The 25,227-nt window shown below is 33.5% G+C and overlaps 1 protein-coding gene across 1 annotated transcript in view; it reads right to left on the bottom strand.

Moving 5' to 3' along the window:
* LOC140439837 (uncharacterized) overlaps positions 1 to 25,227 on the bottom strand; it is an 895,210-nt gene that overhangs the window by 506,325 nt on the left and 363,658 nt on the right. Inside the window, exon 5 of the mRNA XM_072529991.1 lies at positions 8,610 to 8,642. The gene's annotated coding sequence lies outside the window, so the exon portion shown is untranslated. The remainder of the gene's footprint in view (positions 1 to 8,609; positions 8,643 to 25,227) is intronic.

A 25,227-nucleotide genomic window follows, 5' to 3' on the forward strand; every position in this document is an offset into this window, starting at 1 on the left:
GCGAACAGTGATTCCAGTTCAAGTTCTCAGGACAAACGGATTCAAAGATCTTTTCCAAATAAACTAACTCTATATCTGCAGCAGCCTTTGCTGCCGACATTAAATGATCCATTTTCATTCTGGGAGCAGAACAAAACCTGTATGCCAGGCTTGGCTTTTATAGCTAAAAAATACATGTCGTTGGTCGGAAGTTCGGCGGCATCAGAGAGACTGGTGTCATAATTGAATGATATTGTGTCAGATGAGAGAAGCCGCTTAACCGATCAACATATATATATGAACGAGTTTTTCTCAATAGGCTTCATAAAAAATACTGGCCAACATAATGCTAAATTCATTTCATATAATATAACCTATTTGTAACCTTCTAACCTATACTTTTTTACTGAAAATATTACTTCATCGTACTTATATTATAATTTTATTGTATATTATTGCAATATTTATATATTAATCTTACGCTATATTATATTTAATAATAATCAATAAATATATATTAATAATAAAATAATAAATAAATATAATAATTAATAGAATAAAATGGGTTTATTAAAAATTGTGTTTTATTTTTATATTGATATTGATGTTCTTTCGATAGTACCTTCTAATTTTGATCATATTGATATCGAGTCGAATGAAGTATCGCAGACTAAAGTGCATTGTAAATGTAACTTTGTAACCTATTGGATTAAAAAAAACCGAAAACCGATTTTTGAAAAAACCGGTTTTTTTGGCCGGGTATAACTGCCAGGTTAAACCGTCAGCAAAAAAAAACGGTATAACCGAAAACCGGTGTTTTGTCAAAAACCGTCATCCCTAGTATACAGAATGAAAAATAACGAAATCAAAATACTCTGTTACGCAGACGCAGCATTGATAGCCCAAGATGAAGATAGTCTGCAAAGACTGGTCCACAAAAGAATTTAATATGAGTATCTCATCTCAGAAAACTAAAACAATAGTAGTCAGCAAAGAACCCATCAGATGAAAAATAGAAATTGATAGCATTAGTATTGAACAGGTAATGGAAATAAAATACCTGGGAATTACACTGTCTAGGTATGGAGATCTGGACAAACAGATGAGAGATCAAGTACAAAAAGCAAATAGACTGTCAGTATGCCTTAATAACACTATATGGCGAAACAGACACATTGACACTGAGATGAAGTCAAGAATTTATAAAGCCAGTGTAAGACCAATAATGAAATACGCCTCAGCCGACGTACAGGACTGAGACGCAGCCATAACGCAAAGGCTACTGAAAATAGCAGAGATGAGAGTACTGAGAAGAATTACAGGAAATACGCTGAGAGATCAAAAGAGAAGTAAAGACATTAGAAGAAAATGTAACGTACTGTGTATAAATTAATGGACACAAAATAGAAAAAAGAATGGAATAACCACATAAACAGAATGGAGGAGACTCGGGTCGTCAAAATAGCAAGAGATAAGTCACCAATCGGCAGAAGAAGTATCGGACCACCGCGCAAAAGATGGAGTGACAACCTTTCATAGAGGTATTAATCCGCCAATGAACAAGCAGAACTGCTTATAGAGAGGAAGAAGAAGAAGAAGAAGAAATTAATATATAAAGAAATGATATCAAAAATCTTTATTAAGTAAGCCTTACTTCCTATTGGAGAATAATTTTTCTTGTACCAATATACACGTCCTAATATATATTTTATTTACATAATCAGACTGTTTATACCAGTCGACTAAAAAGGATAAATTGTTTTATACAAACAATTTATGTACTATTGTTACATATAGTAATGTAGTGCTTACTCCATGCCATTCATTATGTAGAATTGTAAATTATTTTACCATGATATTTAACATTAAATAATTTAAAAAGGTACTGATAGAAGCTGATTAATTTTTCTTTTGGTAAGGAGATCTCCATTTTTGATCCTGAGGTAATTTTATTGTTATGGTTAACATTTATTTTTTAGGGTTATGATTTTTTTTTATGTAAATAAGCAGGTATAATGAGCTTTTGTATTTGTGGCATTTCCTGTGGACAAGTTTTGGCAATATAATCCGTATATCTGATATTGCAGCCTGCAGTTAACGTACAATTTGGTATGTTTTAACATTGCAATCAACTTACTGCGCAAAATTACCTCCCTTGAACTCAAGAAAATTTTCAGTTTTCAACCCAACTTTGTTTATCTGTTAAATGATTATAAATATAGTATAAAATATACAGGGTGAGACAAAAGAAGTGTGACGGTCCAATATTTCGCAAAATAAACCTCTGATTGAAAAACTGAAAAACACGTATTCAGTATTTTCCAAAAGTCCATCCAATGACATGAAACAACTTTGAGACTTTAAAATTTCAAACTTTGAATCTTAAACTTTGGTATCTTAAATAAAAAATCCAATGTTTTATTGGAGATTTAGATTTCTTAAAAAAATAAGTAATTATTGTAGGGAACATTTTTTTCGAATTGTCGATAGCTTGCATTATAATCGAAAAAAAAAAACGATTTATCAGGATACCCTAGAAAAATTATGGAAACACACACCCTCATGATGAATTACATCTTTGGAATCTTAAATGAAAAACCACATTTTCTAATGCAGATTAGGTTTCCAATGGGGAAAGTAAACAAGTTTTTCTGAACTTTTTTTCGCGTCTTATCTGAATTCGTGATAAATGGCGCTATAGTCATTGAAAACCTTTAGGGGTTGTAGTTGTGGTGTCATGTTTGGTGTCATTCGATAGAATTTTAAAAAATATTGATCAAATGTTATTCAGTTTTTTGATATATTTCGCATAATTCGCGCAATATTCAACAGTCCTGCTTCTTTTATCACACACTATTTTATAAAAAGTATATAATGTAATATTGCAACGATCAGAAAAAATTTCGACCGAAGAGGACCAGTGGGAAGACGAGCCAGAGGAAGACCAAAACTTAGGTATCAAGAAAACATAAAGGAAGATCTAAAATCCATCGGAGTTTAAGCATGGAGAAGAGGTGCCAGAGACAGGGGCGAATGGAAGATTGTTCTGAAGAAGGCTTTGGCTCATAACGAGCTGTAATGCCACTGATGATGATATAATGTAATATAAAAAATTAAAGTACTATTTGAATTCCGAAGAGTTGGTTTGTCATCATGCTGCTTTACTTCAATGTACTGATTGAGCTTAATATAAAATGACTGGTATCAAAGGATCGTGAGAATAGAATGAACTAAATAAAAATAAGAAGAGAGACAAACCGAGGATTCTACGAGTCCAAAAACTAACAAAACTTCTTTTAACTGTACTAAGGAATAACTATGCGTTCATACAATACCGGATCTGTCCAGTGGACTAAGGAACCCACAATATAATATCGCGAAGTGTAGAAAAAATACCAAGTATGTATCTGTGTTACCTTGCTCCTCTGTTTTGTTGGGTTGAAGATTGTTTCGAAGTTATATTCTTGTAGCATTTTATAATTATTTAATTAATTTACCGTTTCGATCCCTCTTAGAGAATTGGAGATTTCGATCCCTCTTCAAGAATTTTTAAAACACAAATTTAAACAAATTATTTTATTTTGTTACTTGGCAACCAAATAATTCACGATAAAAAAATTCTTCTAATAATTGTTAATACTTTTAAGGTGCCTTCTTGTTAAGACTTTATTGGAATATAGTTCATTCGATTACATAAAATCAAATATAACTTGAGAAAACCCGTCAGAAAAATTAAAGAATATGATTTATCAACGACAACCAAAATAATCACAGTAAAATTCTCTCGTTAGTGATTTCATTATAAATCATTAGGAAAAATGTATTTTTAAAGATAAACGTTAACACAAAAATATTATTATTAATAATAATAGTAATCTTATTTTATTATTTTCAGGTGCAGGATGAGACATCTACTCTATATCACGCGATTTTGGCAGTAGATGATACATCACCGATCAAACTAAGAGAACCAGAAATACGCATATCTTACTAAGAACGAAAAAATGCGCACCTGGATCAATAAACCTCTGCACGGGCTAGATAAAAAATGTCGACAATATAGCGTTGAACTATTGGCACAGGAACACATCAGGAAAGATGTTCCCTGAAATAGAAGGTTCATTACTGGCCATTCAAAATCAGGTCATACCAACCAAATATTACCTGAAATATATGGTCAAAGGCCCTCAAAGCCAATATAACAAATGCTGATATGGCTGTCAAGCTCAAGAGACATTCCAACATCTTACCGGGGATTACAACTATACTATATTTGCTACAACTGAATATAAGAAACGGCACGACTCAGTAAGAAAGATGCTTCATCAAGAGATAGCCATCAAACGTGGACTTCTTTAAACAAACCATCTTCCATATTATCAATACGTTTCTGAGAGTATACTTGAGAATGACAACTACAAGCTATAATGGGACCGCACTGTGCTTACAGACCAAACAGTGGCACATAATAAACTAGATCTCATACCAATTAATAAACTAAAGAGACAAATAACAATAATTGATGTGGCGATACACATAAACAATAATCTTCGTGTTAAACAGAACGAAAAGATTGCCAAATACAGGGATCTGGAAATTTAAATACGAAGACAGTGGAGAATGAAAAGTACCCAGATAATACCTATTATTCTCTCTACTACTTGAGTCATTCCGAAGAACCTCCTAGAAAACATAAAAAAGCTAGGTCTAAATAACCATCTCTACAAGACCATGCAGAAAGTTGTAATAATCTTAACGTGTAGGTGTGTACGAAAATTTTTGGAAGATTAATATAAATAGGACTAAATCAGCAACTTCATCCACGACGTGGAAAAGTGGTGACAAAAGTTACAAAACTGTTATAATACAGATTAAGATAGCTTCTTCTTGCAGTACCGTCTCCTATCGGAGGTTGGCTACCATCACAGCAATCTTTACTTTGTTGGCTGCAGCTCTGAACAACTGTATTGAACAGCACCCATACCACTCCCTTAAATTTCGCAACCAGGGAAATCCTTCTACGTCCCACATTTCTCTTTCCCGAGATTTTTCCTTGGATTAAGATAGCACTAATTCCCAAAAACTACTCGGATAAAATAGTGTTGGTACATATTGGATGCCCTAATAAAACTTATTTCTGTAACTCATGAAACTTGCTTAGTCTGAACGATAATAATTCATGAATAGGTACTTTTCAATACACATTTTTTGACAAATAGACCTTTAACATAACAACAAGCTTTTTTGACATAGAATCTTTGATATTAGAAAGAACTATTTTAAAAAAAAATATATTAGAAACGGAACAGCTAGAAGGCTTTTAGAATACAAACGTGCTATGGCGTACCTTCCAAAATCCAAATTGAAGATAAGAATTGTAAGATTAGCGAGTCTTGGAAAAAAATATTATGGTCTCGGGCTATAGCTTTTATATCCAAACCTACTGCTCAACACGTCACGTCACTCTTTGGGTTGACAAAGAGTCCGAGGAAATAGTACAAGGACCAGAAGGTATATGAAAAACAATTTAGTGTCACCAGTGGCAAATTTTTTCTTGCTGTTAAAGTTTATCTAATATTTATTTGGTATATATATAACGATATTAACGTGATCAGACCCACTTGCTGAACTGCAGCTTGCAGAACTGCTCTTAGAGATATCTATTTCTTAATTTACATAATTGTTGATATAGTATAAGGGAATCAAAATGGAAAGGCAAATTTGTCACAAGCAATTCAATTATCAATTTGTCAATTCGCAATTTGACATCGGATTTCTTAAACTAAACAATAAGTAGTGTAGTAATTTTACATTCAATCAAATAATGATCTTCTTGTTGATTTATAAATTCTATAAATAAAATGTTTTACAAAGAAATATCAAAAAGTTTTTTACGCTAGTTAAATCTACTATGTATATCAAAATATGAAATAGAACTACATTCTTACTAAAACATTACTTTGTATTTTGTTTTAGTTTTTGTATAGCTCCTTAACTAATGTTCCCTTCCTTTTTCTTACGATTACGCTTTTGCATTTAAAACCGAAACCTCGTAAAAATTAGTTATTAGTGACTTTTATTGCCATTTACTTCTACTGGGCTGCTAATGAAGATAATATTTTTTAGAAGCCGGACCGGCAACTTTTGGTGTTGCGCGAAAACGGAAAAACGCGATGATGCTGTGCTTTAAAGTGCTTTTATGGCAAAAATAGCTTGTTTTTATTATTCTGCGGAGATAATGGCTTTTGCATTAAGTAAATTATCTTGTTTAATTAAAAATGTTGCTAAATAAGCTTTAATGGAAAGGTCTTGATTAGGAGAATTAGTAGATAATACATGGGTTTTTGAATTATACTTGAATTAATATCAATAAAGCATTAGTTTGAATTAATTTTTAAAAATCTTTATAATCTAAATGAGATAAGTTTAAAGATGCGACTAAAACTGTAGATTAACTTCTTTAGAAATTAAAGCTTATAACTTACAATTGATAAACTAAAAGAAAAGAAAGAAAAGGGTATAATTTAGTGTAAAATAAAAATCCACGAATTTTAAACCTATATAAAATGCTTTAATTTAATAGTCAAAAAATAACTCAGAATAGAAACGAAATTACATGAAAATTTGCGTACTTACGTACAAAAAATACCGAGGTATTCTAGGAATCTTGGAATCTTTTATCCGGAACTCAAAGAAGAAATATTAGTAACTGTGGGAAAAAGAGTGTTGGTAGTAGCAAGATACACGTCACAGTATGGTAGCACACCACTAAACCTGCAACTACTTCTCGAGGTAGAATTACTCTAAAACATAAACTTTAGACGAGAACCTACTACTGTTCTGGTTCATAGTGGTTACCATTTACCGAGGTTACCATTTGGAGATACAAATGAGACGTCTATACAACTATGCAAATGTGTAGCAGCCGTAATTGAATATATAGTATACAAAACGAGATATATTTTAGATTAGTAAACAAACAGGTCCAAAATAGAGACAGTAACAGCAACGTTGACCAGAATAACAAACGGGGAAGTGGTTGAAGCACTTTAAAAGAGTGAAGTGTGACAAACATTAGAAGAGATAAAAACAAGTTGGTGAACAGGTTAATTTAAAATAATTATGGAAGTTGGACAAAAGCCAGACGAATGAAAAAGCAATATATTAGTACTTGTTTACAAAAACACATGAGATATACAACAATGTTGATTGGATGGATGTAGTAAAAGGAAGCGAGTGGTGTCTTCTGTAATAGAAAAATTCCAAAGAAGCTAAAGAAAAAATTCTATAAAACAGCTATTAGACTAGCTATGATATGCGCAACTGAATATTAAAATATATAATAAAAAGGAGAGGAACAACGAATACATTTAGCGGAAATGAGAATGCTTATATGAATGAGTGCAGTAACAAAATAGAGTAAAATTAGAAATAAGTATAGTAGAGGAAGTCTACGGGCGGCACTAATTGTTGCCAATATGAGAGAGCATAGGTTAAGAAGGTTTGGCCATATCAAACGTCAAAATCAGACAATACAAATAATTGCTGATCTGTGTGTTTTTAAAAGAAATAGGAGGGGAAGACCAAAGTAAACCAGGTGGGGACACTAAGGCATGACATGTCGGTAAAGTGGATTAAAACTGATATGACTCAAGCTAGGAACTTATGAAGAAATGGAAATTAGTGAAGCCGGCCCTGCACAAGGAAAATGCAAAGATAAAGATGATGAAACAGAAGGTTTAAAAATCCAATCGGATTCGTTGCAGCTTAGCCAGGTGCAAAGATTTACTTTGATTACAATCCGCTAATATGTAAGCTTCATTTTAGACTAAAGAGGTTAAAAAAACTTAGGAACTAGAAAAGGTTTGAGACATAAATCGTACAAAATGTAGAAAGAAAAAAAGGAAAAGTAATATATGAATTAGACCACGAATTAACAAAAGTTATTTTCTTAGAGACACAACTAAAACCTACTTAAAACTCGATTAATTATGGAACTACTAAAATTTGGAATGAGACAGATAAGATCAAAGAAGAGTATAAGTTATAGATAACCAATTCTATGAATTAATTAATAAGAAGATATGAAATAGATGTAGAATACCTAAATGAAATTAAATAAAAAAAGAGATAGAAGACGTACAAAGATATGACCTTTTTAATAGTAAGAAAAAGAAAGGTAAATAAGAGTAAGAATAGTAAGCATAAAAGAAATTTAAGATATAGTTCGAAATAACAGGAAGACTGCTATGGCAAAATATCTGTGATCACAAGGACTATACAAATGGAACTAAGACATACAAGAGAAGCTAAAAATCTTAAGTGAAAAAGTGCTACCAAATAAACTGAAAACCGAAAGCAGCTGGGTAACATATTCGTGTAGAGATATTAAAACAATATGTAAAATAGATATATAATACCAATAGAATACAGTTGCTTATTACATTTATTATTGACACCTACGATACTGGTGGGATACTGTAATACAAGTAATACTGTAATTTTAAAGGATCATATAAGTACTTTAAATAATAAAGTTTGAATAAATACTTGGTAGTCGATTTTGCAGTAGTCATCTAGCTATGAATGCTCTAGTAAAACATATTTTAAAACTAAGATTAAGTACTTACACAAATAGATTTTCAGCGTAGATCTCTATTATTCTGGAACAAAGAACGATCAGTTAGAACAGTACTTCAATTTATTAGAGGTTTATTAGTATAGTTAATTATATTAAATTCTATAACTGTGTAAGTAATGTATTTGTTCAGCTGCTTGTGATGTACATATTTAGTAACAAAATGTTTTATACAGATTACAATTTAAACAAAAATAATAATGTGTGTATTAAACCTATCTTATATTTAAAACTTAAAAGGGGAAATTTTAGTGGTTGACTTTATACCATAGTTTGAAGAAGTTTGGAAAGAAAACAATAGATCATTAGGAACGCAATAGATCAAAAAGGGATTTTTTTTTTAAATAAATACTTTGAATCGGCCACACTTAGAGATCACAAAACAACACATAAGTAAAGTAAAGTAAATTGTCAAGCGGTAACGAATAATTTTATTTGGAGTGCTAATTAATTTTCACGATGTTTATACCAAAAAAGAACTTATTTTGAGAGTAACTCGCTTAGTTTTAATGCTAGAAACTTAACAGAAACATAATTAAAGCTTTTTGAAACACCTTCAAAAAGTTTTGAAACGGTTCCCCTGCAAAGTGGTTTATTTTTGAGTTATTTTACGTTGAAATATTCGATTTCGAATTTGAAGGGGTCTACAGATTTTGTACGTTTTTTTGTTTTTTATAAGCTACAGTTTTGCTAAGAATATTTATTTTTACAAATACTTACTTTTTAAGCTATTTATATAAAAATCATCCGAAAAAGTGGTTCTTATTTAAAAAAATAAACATTTTTACTCGCAAATAACTCAAAACTATTGACTTAGTGAAAAACCTTTATAAAATAAAAGTTGCATAGACTTAGTCAATTTATTCATGTCCGGACTTTTTTAAACGTTAGTTTTTTCACCCGTGTGTAGAGGTGGCTTTTACTTTACAAGTAAAAGCTACCCTTGGCTTAAGTGCAGGTAAAGTGAAGTAGAGGGTAAGAGGAACCTAAAGCCAAATTTTCAAGCAAATCCGTCGTTAGTAGAAAAATTACACTCCAAAACGGTCATTTACTGAAGTATCGAGTTAAATTCCTAATCTAATAAAATGTTTTTAATATTATTACGAAGCTCAGTCATTAAATAATAAAAAAAACCAACCATTTAGTTAGTAGTTTTGATCGACTTTACAGTTCTCGTTCCCAAACTAGATGATATCTTCTTCTTCTTAAGGTGCCATGCATTTCTGCGTAGGCGTCCACCGTACATCGTCTTGTCAGGTGAGATGTTAAATATTCTGGATTAAATAATTCTGTTTTTAGCAGCATTGCGAAGCATTTTATAGCTGTGGATTCCTGTCCATTGTCGAATATTGCGCAGCCATGACATTTTTTTTACGTCCGAGACCTCTCCTACCCTCTATTTTCCCTTCGAGTATCAGTTGCTGAAAAGTGTATCGTTCTCCTCGTATAATGTGCCCCAAGTATGCAGTCTTCTTACTTTTTACATAATTAAAGAGTTCCCTATCCTGTAAGCCCGCTCTTCTGAGTACTTCCTCATTTCTGACCCTGTCCGTCCATGATATTCTCAGCATTCGACGCAGGCACCACATTTCGAACACTTCAAGTTTGTTAATGGAACTGGCCTTTAACGTCCATGCTTCCATTCCGTACAGGAGAACAGGCCACACGTAACACTTAAGCATCTTGTATCGGAGGTTGAAGTCCAATTTGCGATCAGTCAGAAACTTACGAAGCCTCAAAAAAGCATTTCTGGCTTGTTCAACTCTGCTCTTTATTTCATTCTCGGGGTCCCAACCCTCATTCAGCAAACATCCCAAGTATTTGAATTGCCTGACTTGTTTGATTTCTTCTCCAGAGACATATATCTTTGCGTTGGGGTAATCATTTCTACTTATAATCATTGATTTTGTCTTCTTGATATTTATTTTCAAACCCCGAGCTTCACTTGCAAGAGTTAGATCATTCAAAAGGCATTGAAGATCTTCGATGTTATCTGCCACTATGGCTGTATCATCGGCATACCTGATGTTATTAATAAATATGCCGTTAACTTTAATACCCTTATTAGAGTCTTCCACTGCTTCTGCGAAGGCTTTTTCTACGTATAAATTGAACAGCATTGAAGACAGTATACAACCTTGCCTTACTTCTTTTTTAATGGAGAAATCTTCTGTTTCGTTGGAATTTTGAAGACGTACTGTTGCTGTCTGATTCCAATACAGATTGGCAATGATTCTTATATCCTTTGCATCCAATCCCAACTCTTGTAGGTATTTTATCATCAATTCATGTTTTACATTATCGAATGCTTTCTCGTAATCGATGAAACAGATAAAAACATGCTTTCTTTGATCTAAACAATTCTGTATCAATGTTTGCATACTAAAGATCGCTTCTCTCGTGCCAAGTCCATTTTTGAAACCAAACTGACTCCATCCACTGACCTCTTCACATTTCTTAAACAATCTAGTGTGAAGTATTCTCAGGAAAAGTTTCAAAAAGTGACTCATTAGGCTTATTAGTCGGTGGTCCTTGCAGAAGTTCGCACGTGGTGTTTTTGGTAGGGCGATAAATGTGGATCGATATATATATATATATATATATATATATATATATATATATAATATATATATATATATATATATATATATATATACAGTGAGGTCCTAAGGTAACAAATAGATTTGTTTTAGACAATATTATGAATACAAATGGAAAAAAATGGTAATTTTTATATATTATAAATACACTTTCCCAAAGACCTTATTTAAATGTATCTCGAACTCCCTAGGGGTAATTAAATGAAAAGGGGTAGCGTGTAATACAGCGTTTAAAACGGCTTTCAATGCTCTATTCAACAATGTAAATATTTTTTTTCTTTGTACAGTAATTTTTGTACAAGGAAAAAATTATTTTATTTTATTCCATTAAAAAGACACCGAGTTGATTATCTTTCACGATTGACTCGTCTATTAATTGTTTTGTTGTCAAAGACGCTACAGCTGATCTTTATGTTTATTTTGTGCAATAATAGTGCCATAGAACAAATTTAAGTTTATTAACAATAATTACAAGATTTTAGTCCAAATCATTGGCTCAAAATGATCACCGTTCATCTCTTCACAGAAAAAAAGACGGTGTTGAAAATCTTAGATATCATTTTGCAACATCTCTGCGGTGATTTAGTTAATTTATTGCCTTATGCGATGCTTTAAATCATCAATATTGGTTGGTTTTTTCATATGGATTTTTGTTGTAGCCCCACAAGAAATAATCCAGTGGAGTCAGATCGCAAGAACCGGGTGGCCATTCAATTTCTCCACGTTCACCGATCCATCAATGCGGAAAAGTTTGATCAAAAAATGTTCATCCTGCTGCTGCATATTATTGTGGTGGGGCTCCATCTTGTTGAAACCATATGTTTCTAAGAATTTCTGCGGGGTTAAGAGTCTCAGGAAAGCGTTGTCGTAAATCAGCTGCTAAAACATTTTGTAGAAAGTTTAAATAACTCGGCCCAGTTACTGTACTCTCAAAGAGGTATGGTCCAAATATTCTGTTATTTAATATGCCACTCCAAACGTCCACGTTCTCAGGATACCGAGTGTGATCTTTCCCATAAAGTGCTGATTTTGCGTACTCCAATATTGACAATTTTGTTTGTTGAGTGTTCCATGTAGGGTAAATGTTGCCTCATCTGAGAAAAGAATATTTTTGGGAAACATCGAATTCAGTTGATATCTATTCATAATTACTTCACAAAATTGTAATCTACGATCTGGATTATCTTCATTAAGTTCCTGTAGTATTTCAATTTTATATGGATAGTATTAATTATTTTTCAAAATTTTTATTACAGAAGTTTTACTTATATCATTGTCACCAGCCAATTTAATAGTTATTTTCCTTTTTTTTTCCTCAATAGTTAATAATACATCCCATTTCTTTTGATCATTCAATTTTGATCTGCCAGTTTTGGGAAGATCTTTGATAGTTCTAAATTCTCGGAATATTTTCTCTATTTTACTCGCTGTAGACTGTTTTCACTAAATAATCTGCGTACCTCAGAATGCGTTCTTCTTTTATCTCATTCCAATCAATATTAATATTTTAATTCTCTGAGATTCAGTAAGCTCATTTTTAAATAATTTAGAATACAGTTTAAACATTTCTAATGAAACGTATTTTCACCTTAAATTATTAAGGAGGTCCAGCGAACTAATATTAATTTTAAATACGTCTAATCTTTTTGTGACTAGTAAATGTCATGAAAAGATCCGATGATACTTTTTTCTGACAACAAAACAACTAATAGACAAGACAATCGTGAAAGATATTCGACTCTATGGCTTTTTGATGGAATGAAATAAAATAATTTTCTCCTTGTACAAAAATCCCTATACAAAAAAGAAAAATATTTACATTGCTAAGTTGAGCATTAAAAACCCTTTTAAATGCTGTATCACATGCTACACCTTTTTATTTAAAAGTTTTTTAGGGGAAACCTACCCCTGGGGAGTTCAAGACACATTTAGTTGGGATCTCATTTGATGTCATTGGGAAAATGTATTTTTGTATATACAAATTGACCTGTTTCAGGATTTTCAATTTGTATTCATATTATTGTATAAAATAATTTATCCGTTACTTTAGGAACGCACTATATACATATATATATATATATATATATATATATATATATATATATAAGAAAGGAATACTAGCTTTACTAAATATTTACCTTTATTAAATATTAAATTCAGGATAAATATTGTAGAGACCAATTTATTTTTATTTCTATTGTCATATACGTGCCACACGTCTATCTAGATAATTACTTGTTCTCTATAATAACTTACATAATAGCTAAAATATTAATTTAATTCACTGTTAATTTTCCAATTAATTAAAAAACAAAAATTAATTGTGTATTCTTGAGAAGCAAACACTTTACTCCGATTTTCAATTAATTTATCCTGCAGGACGTTGCTTCCAAAAAGTAACATCAAAGCTACCTAAAGTAAAGAGAGATATAGGATAATTTAATTTCCTTTTGCGGAAATTTGCTAAATTGTATTGAAAGGGTTAGTGCAAAAGCAGTGCTCGAAAATAAGTATATTAAAAATTGTATTGAAGGGGAATTCTGGGTTTTAATAAACCTATATTTAATGAACAAATTAGCCATAATGTTATATAAAACCTTAAAGCAGCAAAGTAATTATTAATAAACACAGATAATAATAACGACCTTGAGGCTAAATATATTCCGTGATTTGCCGAAAATACATGGATAAAATAGTTATGTGGTTAAAATAGAAACAAAAATGTTTTTTTGTTTCTTTGCTCCTAAAAATTGTTTTATTCAGCATTTGATTTTATGTTCTTTTTTTATGGATCAGAAGTCTTGTTCTACTCTTAGGTTTAATACAATATAATTAAGTATGATTACAGTTAAGTATGATTATTGTTGTATGGCACTGTTACTGTATCAAAACAAAATCTAAAAAAAACACAAAAACGGCTTCGGATATCAAAAAAATTAATAAAACACAAAACAAAAGGTACAAGCTACAAAAAAAAACCGGAAATTCTGTTGCGACTTCCTTCTCCTCTCATTCTTTTAAAGAGAGGATCTCCCTGATAAATTTGTGGATCGATCTCCACCACCACTCATCTCTCATTATTTTCTCCACCATTCCTCCCACAGAATCAAAAATTCTGCAGTTACACTCTGTTTTAAACTTCTGTCTTTCATCCGCCTAACGCTCACACTCCAACATCATGTGTGTCACAGTATCCAAGAGATCACAGTAACGGCACTGATCGGACTGAGCCCTCTTAGACCTAAGAAGGTAGCTGCAGAAGCCAAGACCTGTAAGCATTTGCGTGTTAGATAATAATCCCACAGTTGCCCACAGTTGACCCAGCTTCGAAGGTTCGGAAATAAATACTTCGTCCACTCCGCCACATCACGTGTTGTCTCCCACTCTTGCTGCCACTGACTGATTGAAACTAATCTCTCGGCCAGTCTTATCTCAGTCATTTCTCGCTCTTCAATGTTCTGCCCCTTATGACTATGAATCCTGGCCCTTTGAGCAGCCGAGTCAGCAAACTGGGCGTAACAAATAGCGGGGAGTGGCGGCTCGAGCAAGTAATGCAGATAGAAGATAAGTCACTAAAGATACTGGGAATAAACCGCCTTACGTTGACCTGCAATGCTCGGGGTAGGATTTCATGTGGGAGTCCTTGTACCCAGGACTCTTACATGGTAAACACTTTGCTGATAAGAGAGCTTCCCTTAGAGTGCTATTGGCGGGGGGTGGATGGTCTGGAGCATTGGGGTGGAGTAGAGTGATTCCTGTTTATAGGAGTTAATCCTCTCCGCGCCAATGAATTATATCATTATATTAATTATAAATGTCATGGTAATTTTACTATAAGGAGGTCTAACGAAGTTGGGATGGAATTTTTATTATTTTATCTTCTTTTTCTTCAAGTACCCTGTCTGTTGCGAACGTTGGCTAGCAACATGGCAATTCTGATCTTGTTTGCGGCGCTTCTGAATAGTTCTACCGATGTGAGCCCGAACCACTTCCGCAGATTTTGGAGCCACGTGTGTCTTCTCCTGCCTGGCCCTCGCTTACTGTCTACTTTCCCCTGGACAATCAATTGTAGTAGACGGTACTTATCCTGTCTCAATATGTGGCCTAGATATTTAAGCTTTATTTGTTTGATTGTGCTCACAATTTCTTTCTCCTCTCCGATTCTTTAGAGTACCTCTATGTTGGTGACATGTTCGGTCCAGGATATACGAAGAATCCGTCGGTATACCCACATTTTGAATGCTTCTAGTTTTATTTTGAGCGTCTCTGTTAGCGCCCAGGCCTCCATACCATATAGTAAGATCGGAAAAATGTAGCATTTAACTAGAGGTAGGTTTAGGGGAAGAGACAAATCCTTGCTTATGAGGAGCTTTTTCATATTGTTAAATGCTGCTCTAGCTCTAGCTCTAGCTAATATTATATAAATAACTTAATTTATTAACATTTTTATTTCCAAGACTAATCGTACACAACAGAGTTAACCCTCGATACTGGCCATCGGAATGATCCGACTACATTTTGGGATAGGTCTACTACGGGTGTGGTACCAATCGTTGTATCTTTTCTAATCGTTAATATCGATTTTCTCTATGCCGACGCTAATCAGTGAAGAGCGCCATTCCACGAGCTGATTCCGGCTTTAGCAACCTCTGCCTATCCAGGTTGAAGGTTGCTGTCGTAACCTTCTGCTTTCAAGCCACCGGACACTGAGGCCTTTGTGTTTCGGTTTCCCGTGATTGGGTGAGGGAAGGGGCGTAGTAGGAATTAAACTCACACGTTTGTCAGACGAGTTGCCTGTGGGTTTGAGTCTAAGAATATTTCAGTTCACTTACCTTAGTTAAGTTATCCAAAAATTTATTAATTGACGTTTTTGGTTCAACAAAGCGTATGGTTTATATACGTAGTAATAATAAGTTAGCTTATATGACTATATATTTCTCTCTACACGTTTACGGTACTTTATTAATGACAATGTAAACCTAATAATATTTTAATGTATTTCAATTAGAGTACATCGCAATAACCTTTATTAAATAATGCTCATACAATATTCTCTGAATCTAAAAGATTAAAAGTATTAATAATAATTCATATATCATGAATTTTAAAGGTATTGGTCAACCACGGAATAAGACTATCTATTATAAAATGTATTACATTATGTGCCGTGGGTATAGTAAAACGTCCTGATTCAAAATGAAAATTGATTTTCTCTGTAAACAGTCTGCAATTAATTAAATACTATTTCGGTAGTTGAATGTAGAGAGGGGATATTCTGTGTATATTATTTCTGACTTCATATTGACTATAAAAATTTTAAAACGATAATTACTACTGTATAAAATCTTTAGACATTACCTTCTTATAATTATTTTTTTTTGTATGTCGAATGATTTAGACCCATTTCGGTCAATCTATTTTACACAAGGGGTGTAGGGTTGTGTTATAGAGTTAGCACCTTTTATTGGAACGACCACATCGAGCGTCATAGACGGGAGATGGTTCTTGATAACTGGTCCTCATAAGACACCTAACTCTCACCTATTTCTCCACGTGCCACACCCCGGGCAACTGCATTGGTCGGCAGGCTAAACTAAGTGAGGGTAGCCAGATATGGCAAAAAATTTCACCGAGTGATTGCCGGTATAAGCAGTCTCCCACTTACTGATCAACGGCTTCGGGCGAAGTAGTTGGTAAGTGGTAGGGCACCTTTTTGTCCTGGGGTTGAGAAATCGACCCCGAAGGCAAATGAACCAGAATTTGGCCGACGACATAAAGATGTAGAGGGTAAGGGGAAACCACTACATTAAAGATCCCTACAAATATTCCTGGAATAATTATATTATATGTCGGACAAAATTGAAGCAAAGGCTCTCAGTCCCGGGCAGACCTTAGATGGTCCGTGGGTGCTAAAAATCCACCGGGTTCGACTTCAAGATGTTATTCATTAAGTGGCGACATGGAACGTCAATAGTTTGTGCATACCAGGAAACTTATATAACCTGCTTAAAGAAATGCGGCGCCTAGAAGTGAAATGAAAAAGGCCCAGAAATAACCAAAGAAGAAGTGATTCATGCAGTAAAATCTCAGAAAGATGAAAAAGCCACCGGCCCAGACAATATCAATGTCGAAATACTTAAACTAATAGCAGATAACGAAAGTAAAAGTCTAGATTTAATAACAGCACTATTCAATAAGATATAGATATAAGACAGGTAAAATACCAACAGACTGGCTAAAATCAATATTCGTAGCATTACCAAAAAAATCGAATTCCTCACAATGCGATGATTATCGAATATTAAGCTTGATGTCTCATGTTCTTAAAACTTTTCTCAGAATTATCCATACACGAATTTACAAGAAGTGCGAGTTCCAGATGAGTGACACTCAATTCGGATTTCGAAACGGATTGGGAACACGAGAGGCTCTTTTTGCTTTAAATGTGTTAACGCAACGATGCAGAGACATGAATGTAGATGTATATGCATGTTTTATTGACTATCGAAAAGCATTTGACTGCGTTAACCATCAAAAGATGATCTAAATTCTGAGAACAACTGGAGTTGACGAACAAGACTTGCGAATTATCTCAGAACTATACTGGAACCAAACGGCAACAATTGAAATAGAGCACACAACATCCGAAGACATACAAATCCGACAAGGAGTGAGGCAGAGTTGCGTCTTATCACCGTTACTCTTTAATTTGTATTCGGAGTCTATATTCAGAGAAGCATTAGACGAGGTCCAATGCGGAATTAAGATTAATGGGATCAGCATAGACAACATCAGATATGCTGATGATACCGTCTTAACTACAAAATATAACTACAAAATATAATAAATGCGGTGGTTCACCACAGTGAAATGTTTGGTTTACATCTAAACGTTTCTCTAAACTAAAACTTTAGTATTTTCAAAGACACCAATAAACGTACAGGTGTATGCCAAGGGTCAAATAATAGAACAGGTAAATTCCATAAAACATTTGGGAACAAATATCAATAGTCAGTGTAATCCAAAAAAGGAATCCTATCAAGAATCGAATAAGCAAGGAAAACATTAATGAGCATTAAAACATTTTTTACAAGATCAGACCTTAGTCTACAGCTTAGAATCCGAATGATCAGATGTTACGTTTTTTCTGTCTTACTGTATGGCTGTGAAAGTTGGACAATGGACTCTGAAATAGAACAAAGAATAGATGCCTTTGAGATGTATATACACAGACGAATGTTGAGAATTCCATGGGTACAAAGAGTTACTAATGTTGAGGTACTTCATCGCATGTGTAAACAAAAAGAATTACTAAGAATAATCAAAGAGAGGAAAATGCAATACTTGGGTCATGTGCAGAGAGACGAAAGATATGAATTACTTCAAGTTATACTGAAAGGAAAAGTACAGGGCAAAAGATCAGTAGGAATACGTCAGAACTCGTGGCTGAAAGACCTGAGGAGATAGTTCGACCGCTTATCCGCAGAGATCTTTCGCGCAGCAGTTTCCAAAACTACAATTGCCATTTGGATCGCCAACCTTCGAAAGGAGACGGCACAATGAGAAGAAGAAGTGAAAACAATGGGTGTAAGTGAATTGAGGTGGTCTGGCTCAGGTATTTCTCACAAAGACACCATTACAGTTTACAATTCCGATAGCGACGAAACAGATAATTACCACAGGCATAGAGTTGCAATAGTGCTTGATAATAGAATTGCGATGTCTGTTATAGATTACATACCCGTTTCAAACAGAGTAATCATAGTGTAGTAGTCGGTCAACTTATTAATATAAATCTAATCCAAGTTTACGTACCCACATCTGATAAACCGGAAACTGAAGTTTTAGATTTCTATAAAGACATAAAGGAAGCATTAAAGGTCACAAAGAAAAACGATATCAATATCATATTGGGCGATTTTAATGCCAAAGTCGGTAGGGGTAGATGTAGTAATGCGGTCGGTGATTTTAGTCTGGGTAACAAAAATGAGCGAGAAGAGTTACCAATTGAATTTTGTAATGACCACGATTTCGTCATATCCAATACGTGGTATCAACTCCCACCAAGAAGATTGTATACATGGCAAGCACCAGGAGATCGTCCAGGTCATATGATACGAAATCAAATTTATTACATCTTGATAAACAAAAGATTCCGTAACTATATAAAAATAGTGGCCGCTTATCCTGATGCGGACATTTCGTCTGACCACAATCGCGAATGTAAGGCTTCGATTGGCAAAGGTTAAAAAACCATCTAATAAAAAATAAAAACTAAAGAACTAATGAGAGATGAAGAGCTTAGATCTACATACAGTAAGCACATCAACGAGAACTTGAGAAACATACAAGGAAATTGCATAGAGGAAACCTGTGAGACAACAAAAATAGCTATAGTCGTGGCTGACTAAGTAGTCGCAAGTAAAATAAAAAGAAATCAAAAAACGAGTGGATGACGGAAGAGATACTTGATCTAATGGAGTAACGCAGACAGTACAAAATACATCAGAATCAACAGGAATACAAGGAAATTCAACTTACGATAAGGACAAGAATTAAAAACGCTAAGAAAAGCTGGATGAAAAAACGTTGTAAAGAATTGGAATTACTACAAGAAAAGGGAGACAGCTTTGGACTACATAAAAAGGTCAAAGAAATTTCGAGTATATGCAAGAAACGCCATGAGACTCGCCTAAAGAATGATCAAGGAAACTACGTTCACACCCAGAAAGAACTAGCTAAAATCTGAGCAAACTATGCTTCCTCCCTCTTTGCGGAAAATAGACCAAATCTGCCAACTACTAACTTACCCACGAAAAATTTATCTGACCCTCGCATTATTCGCGCCGAGGTGAAGTACGCTATAAAAGTAGCAAACCTAGGCAAGGTTCCTGGACCGGATGGAATTACTACGGAAGCTATAAAACTGTTGGAAGATGATAATATCGACATGCTGGTAACAATTTTCAATGCCATATATAACAGCGGCCACAGTCCAACAAATCGGCTTTACTTAACCTTTATAATGATCCCTAAATCACAAAGAGCAACAAAATGCAAAGACCCCGGACTGATAAGTTTAATGAGTCATTTGTTTAAAGTATTTGTTCGCATCCTTCACACAAGAATGTTCAGAAAGCTGGAGGATCTAAGCGGTGAGACACAATTAGGTTTCAAGAGCAGACTGGGTACACGTGAAGCAGCTTTCTGCTAGAATACGCTTGTACCAAACTGCAGGGATCAACGAAAGAATATAGTCATAACATTTCTCTATTATGAAAAAGCGTTTGACACCGTAAAACATGACAAATGATAAAAATGCTACACAACGCTACCATTGACGAGAAAGATTTAAGAGTTATCCAGAAACTCTATTGGAATCAAAAAGCACGAGTGAGACTGAACAATTCAACCAACACAGAAGAATTTGAAATTTTATGAGGGGTGCGACAGGTGTGTATTTTATCTCCTTTGCTCTTCAATCTCTATATCGAGAACATTTTTGCAGTTCTGCAGAGGCACTGGAAGGCTCTGAGTGTGAATAAAGGTAAACGGGTTTCTGATAAATAACATTCATTATGCCGACGACACCGCTATAATAAGAGACAACGAACATGATATGAAGTTGATGTTAAATAAAATAAACACCGTAGGAAAAATATATGGCTTGAAGATACATGCTGGAAAAACTAAATGCATGGCAATAAGACAAAACCCACTTTTAAGAATACAACTGCAAGTAGATAATGCTTCAATCAATCAAGTGAAAACATTTAAATTCTTGGGAATGATGATGAATGACCAATAGGATCCACAACAAGAAATAAAATGCCGCACCTAATAAGCAAGACAAGCTTTTATCAAATTTAAACCGCTACTATGTAACCGCAATCTTTCCTTCAATCTCCACTACAGGATGGTTAAATACTATGTATGGTTCATATTGTTATACGGCATGGCAACATAGACGTTAAGAGTACCTTCCATTAATAAGTTGGAGGCCTTCGAAATGTGGACGTTGCGAAGAATGTTCCACATACCATGGACAGATAGGGTGAGAAACGAGGGAGTCTCAAGAAAGGAAAATACTGAGAGAGAACTACTCAATTTGATCAAGGTACGAAAAATTGGATACCTCGGCCATATTCTAAGGGGAAAAAACGAAATCCCTCAACTAATCATCCACGGAAAGATTGAAGGCAAGAGAGGAGTAGGTCGCAAACAAATGTCGTGGCTACGGAACATAAAGGACTGGGCAGACATAAATAACGCTGGAGATCTTGCACATGCCGCAAAAGACAGACGTCTGGCTTTAAGATAATTCGCCAACGCATCCTAGGTGCACGGCACTATAAGAAGAAAAAGAAGATTTTACACAAATTAAAAGCAATAACCACTTAAGCCTTTACATTCTGCCAGTCAAAGTGTTTTTCATACAACGTTAATAAAAACAATTTTAGAATAAACTTTAATGATATTCAATCAGTACAATCTTCAGTGCATGTACAAAGGAAGCACAGGTGAGTATGTTCCCCAAACCAGATATACCTGATACTTTTCACAGAATAATGAGCACATTTTAATTGTTTGTTTTTTCGTTGTTTGATCTTGCCTTACCGATGTTGCCTTGTGAATTTTTGTTTTAGCAAACTGGGTAGCCTTTTGAAAAATCTATCAATCGTGATCCATTGTTATTTTTAATGTCATGTAGACTATGTCTTCCTGGCACTGGTATTTAATTAGTTACTTTTCTGTATTTACTTCTGTCTTCATATCCCCTGATATTGTGGTCAGGAGCTTCTTTCTATAGTTAATTTATAGGGTCGTAAACATCATCTTTATCATGCAGTACAACTGCTTTAGTAGGTTCATACACTGAGAATAAAGTTGAATTGTACCGTTTAACCCTTAATGATACAATACAGGTTTTCTCATTGACTAGTTTTAATTTTAATTATCTCTGATTGTAGTATTTTGTTTATTGCAAAACCACATGCTGAATGGCTGTTATCTGTTATATAGCCGATATTAAGTACCAAAATGGGATATCTCTCAAGTAGTGGTACTTTTCAAAACTTAAAGTACGTAAAACATTGTAAACGTTAAATTAGTTATTTATATTAATGTTGTAGCATAGCTCTGAAGATGGCTTTGTAAGCTGAGAGCGCTCAGCTAAGAAATAAAATTTACACAGTTCAAAAATACTTTTACTTTTCATTCTGAGATTTTCTTTTTTTTTAACTTCTTAATTTATTCTTCATAACACTTTTTTATTTTTAGTAAGTTAAATAATAATATTTGACATATCTTTAGCGCAATTCTAATGTATGTAGGTCTAAATTTTAACGACATACAATAAATGTGGTAAATACCTATCACCATAATAGCCTTTTTCTTAATTTTAATGTTATAGCTCTATTGGTAAGTAAATTTTCATTTTCAAGAAAGTGGCTGAATCCTTTGCTATAAGCTAAGATGTTGATTTTAACCTACTGTCTCTAGTAGGATGGTTAAGACATTATTATTGTTGTTTGCTGAATTTTTGTTTTCTAAAAATTCGTGCCTGGGTCATTTAGATTTATCATAATTTGTATAATACTAAAGTTTTCTGCAATTATAACTATATCTATATCTATATGTGTTATCAGCAAAGCGCAACTGATTAATAACTTCTAAATGTATTATGTCATCTGACTGCTCTCATTTTAAACATTAAATACCATGTTAAACAACACAGAGCCCTATCTGAGTAGGGCTCTATGAAAAACCACCTTAGGTTTGGATATATTATTGCCCATACTAAAAAAAAAACTTTAAGGCTATCCTAGCACTAAGCCATATACCAAAGACTTGAACAACTGTAAGGATAGTGCATATATACAAAATAGGATATGCAACCAGCATGCATATCAATTAGGAAAATAAACAGAAACAGCACTGGGTGAAGTATTTTAAAAACTCAGTCACTACATTAACAATAAAGAGATTCCATTAACTGCCTTTTAAGATATTTCCAGAAGCTATCCAGAAGCATTTAATAATGCACTACCAAATTCTCTTTATGACACAGCTGTATCAGAGTAGATATCCGAGCAATTCTGGAAAATACAAAATAGGAGTCTAACAGATTTTCAAGAAGAGATTTTAGCCAAAACAGCTAAGGGGTGCCCATATGGGAGAGTGCTTTCTCCTCTCCTATGATCATTCCTGATGGATAACTTGATTTCGCTCGTTGACGCGGTATTGGGTGATAGCCTGAAGTACGCCTATTCGAACAATCTACAATCTAAAGAACATTAAATATCCTTAAGCGACAGGAAAAAACTCTTTGTCAATCCTTGTAAAACCGTAGTAGTCAGTTTTAAAAGAAGACATAACCCAGATAACATCTGGATACACGCCCTGTGTAGAGAAACTGTCAAAGATCCAAATGAGATCAAATATCTAGAAGTATTTCTAAATAAGCAGCTCACAGGAAACGCCCATTCTGTATATAAGCAATAAAGTAAAGCTTTTTCTTCGTACATGTGCAAGAATATGTATGAAAGATAAGGTTTAAAATTCAAACAGATGTTCTGGCTATATATGACTGTAATCTGACCTATGGTTGCGAAAAGCGCACTAATAAAGTAGTTTAAATATCAATAAAAAATCAACGAAGAAAATCTGAATAAGCTTTAACGACAAACATACTTAATCATAACAGAAGCATTGTCGACTACCCCAACCACATCCATGGAGTACATGCTTGACCTCCCCTCTTTACTTATTTAGATGGAAAAGGAGAAGAAGGTAGAAGCATACAGAAAGCGGATAAATTGCCAGTAGACAGAGCAAAAGGATACAGGGATCAAATCTGGGATATTTTATTAACTATATTTCGTCTATACTGTTTTAATTTTGCTCTAATACTTCTCGCTAATATTTTCTATACCGCAGCTTACAAAAGAGTTGTGATAATAAAAGTAATAAGTTTATCTTTAAACTTTTCATCTAAGGATTACGGACGTATTTAGCATTTCCAATATATTTCTAGTTATCGAGAAAGCGCACCTCTATTCCCTTGATTTATTGTTAATATTTGAGGAATCTAGTATATATACACAAGTCTGCGAACAATGTTAATATTGATTGACAACAAATTGATGCTAAATTCAATTAAATCATGCAATATTCGGTATGATTGTATCGCCACCTAGTTAAATGAATTCGTCCATGTTTAAACAGGTTTTCAGAATATATTACGTTTTAAGTAAATTTATCTAAATTAATTGTTATTTTATTTAAATCCAATTTATATATGTTTAAAAGTTTAGCTTATAAAAAAATATATTTTAATTCAATAATGGTTTTTGTTAACTTACTAACACGGCACGAAAAATATTGCGTAGGAGATCACTATAATAATAATAGACTATTATGCAATAAAATGTAAACTAAAATTTAAAATAAACAGCATTCGCTAGATTTAATAGCAAAAGCAGAGAACATAATATAATGTAAATTGTTTAAAAAAAAATGTTGGTACAATATTTGGAAAATACTATTTTGGTTATTGTTAAACACTTTTAGGATTGTATTTTATAACTAAGTTTGTGTCCATAAAATATCAAATCATAACTTTGGCACGTGGACTGACGTCGAATCTTGTTAAAAAACTGCTTGATCGTTGGCACTAGCTTTTCTTATTTTAAGTAGGGATTGCGGTTTTTGACAAAACACCGGTTTTCGGTTATACCGGTTTTTTTTTGCTTACGGTTTAACCTGGCGGTTATAACCGGCCAAAATAAACCGGTTTTTCCAAAAACCGGTTTTCGTTTTTTTTTTTAATAAAATAGGTTACACAGTTACATTTACAATGCACTTTATTTTGCGATACTACATTCGACTCGATATCAATATAATCAAAAATAGTACTATCGAAAGAACATCAATATAAATATAAATAAAACACAATTTTTAATAAAACCATTTTATTCTACTAATTAATATATTATTTATTTATTATTT

This window comes from Diabrotica undecimpunctata, chromosome 4 (genome assembly GCF_040954645.1).
Source record: "Diabrotica undecimpunctata isolate CICGRU chromosome 4, icDiaUnde3, whole genome shotgun sequence".
NCBI lineage: Eukaryota > Metazoa > Arthropoda > Insecta > Coleoptera > Chrysomelidae > Diabrotica > Diabrotica undecimpunctata.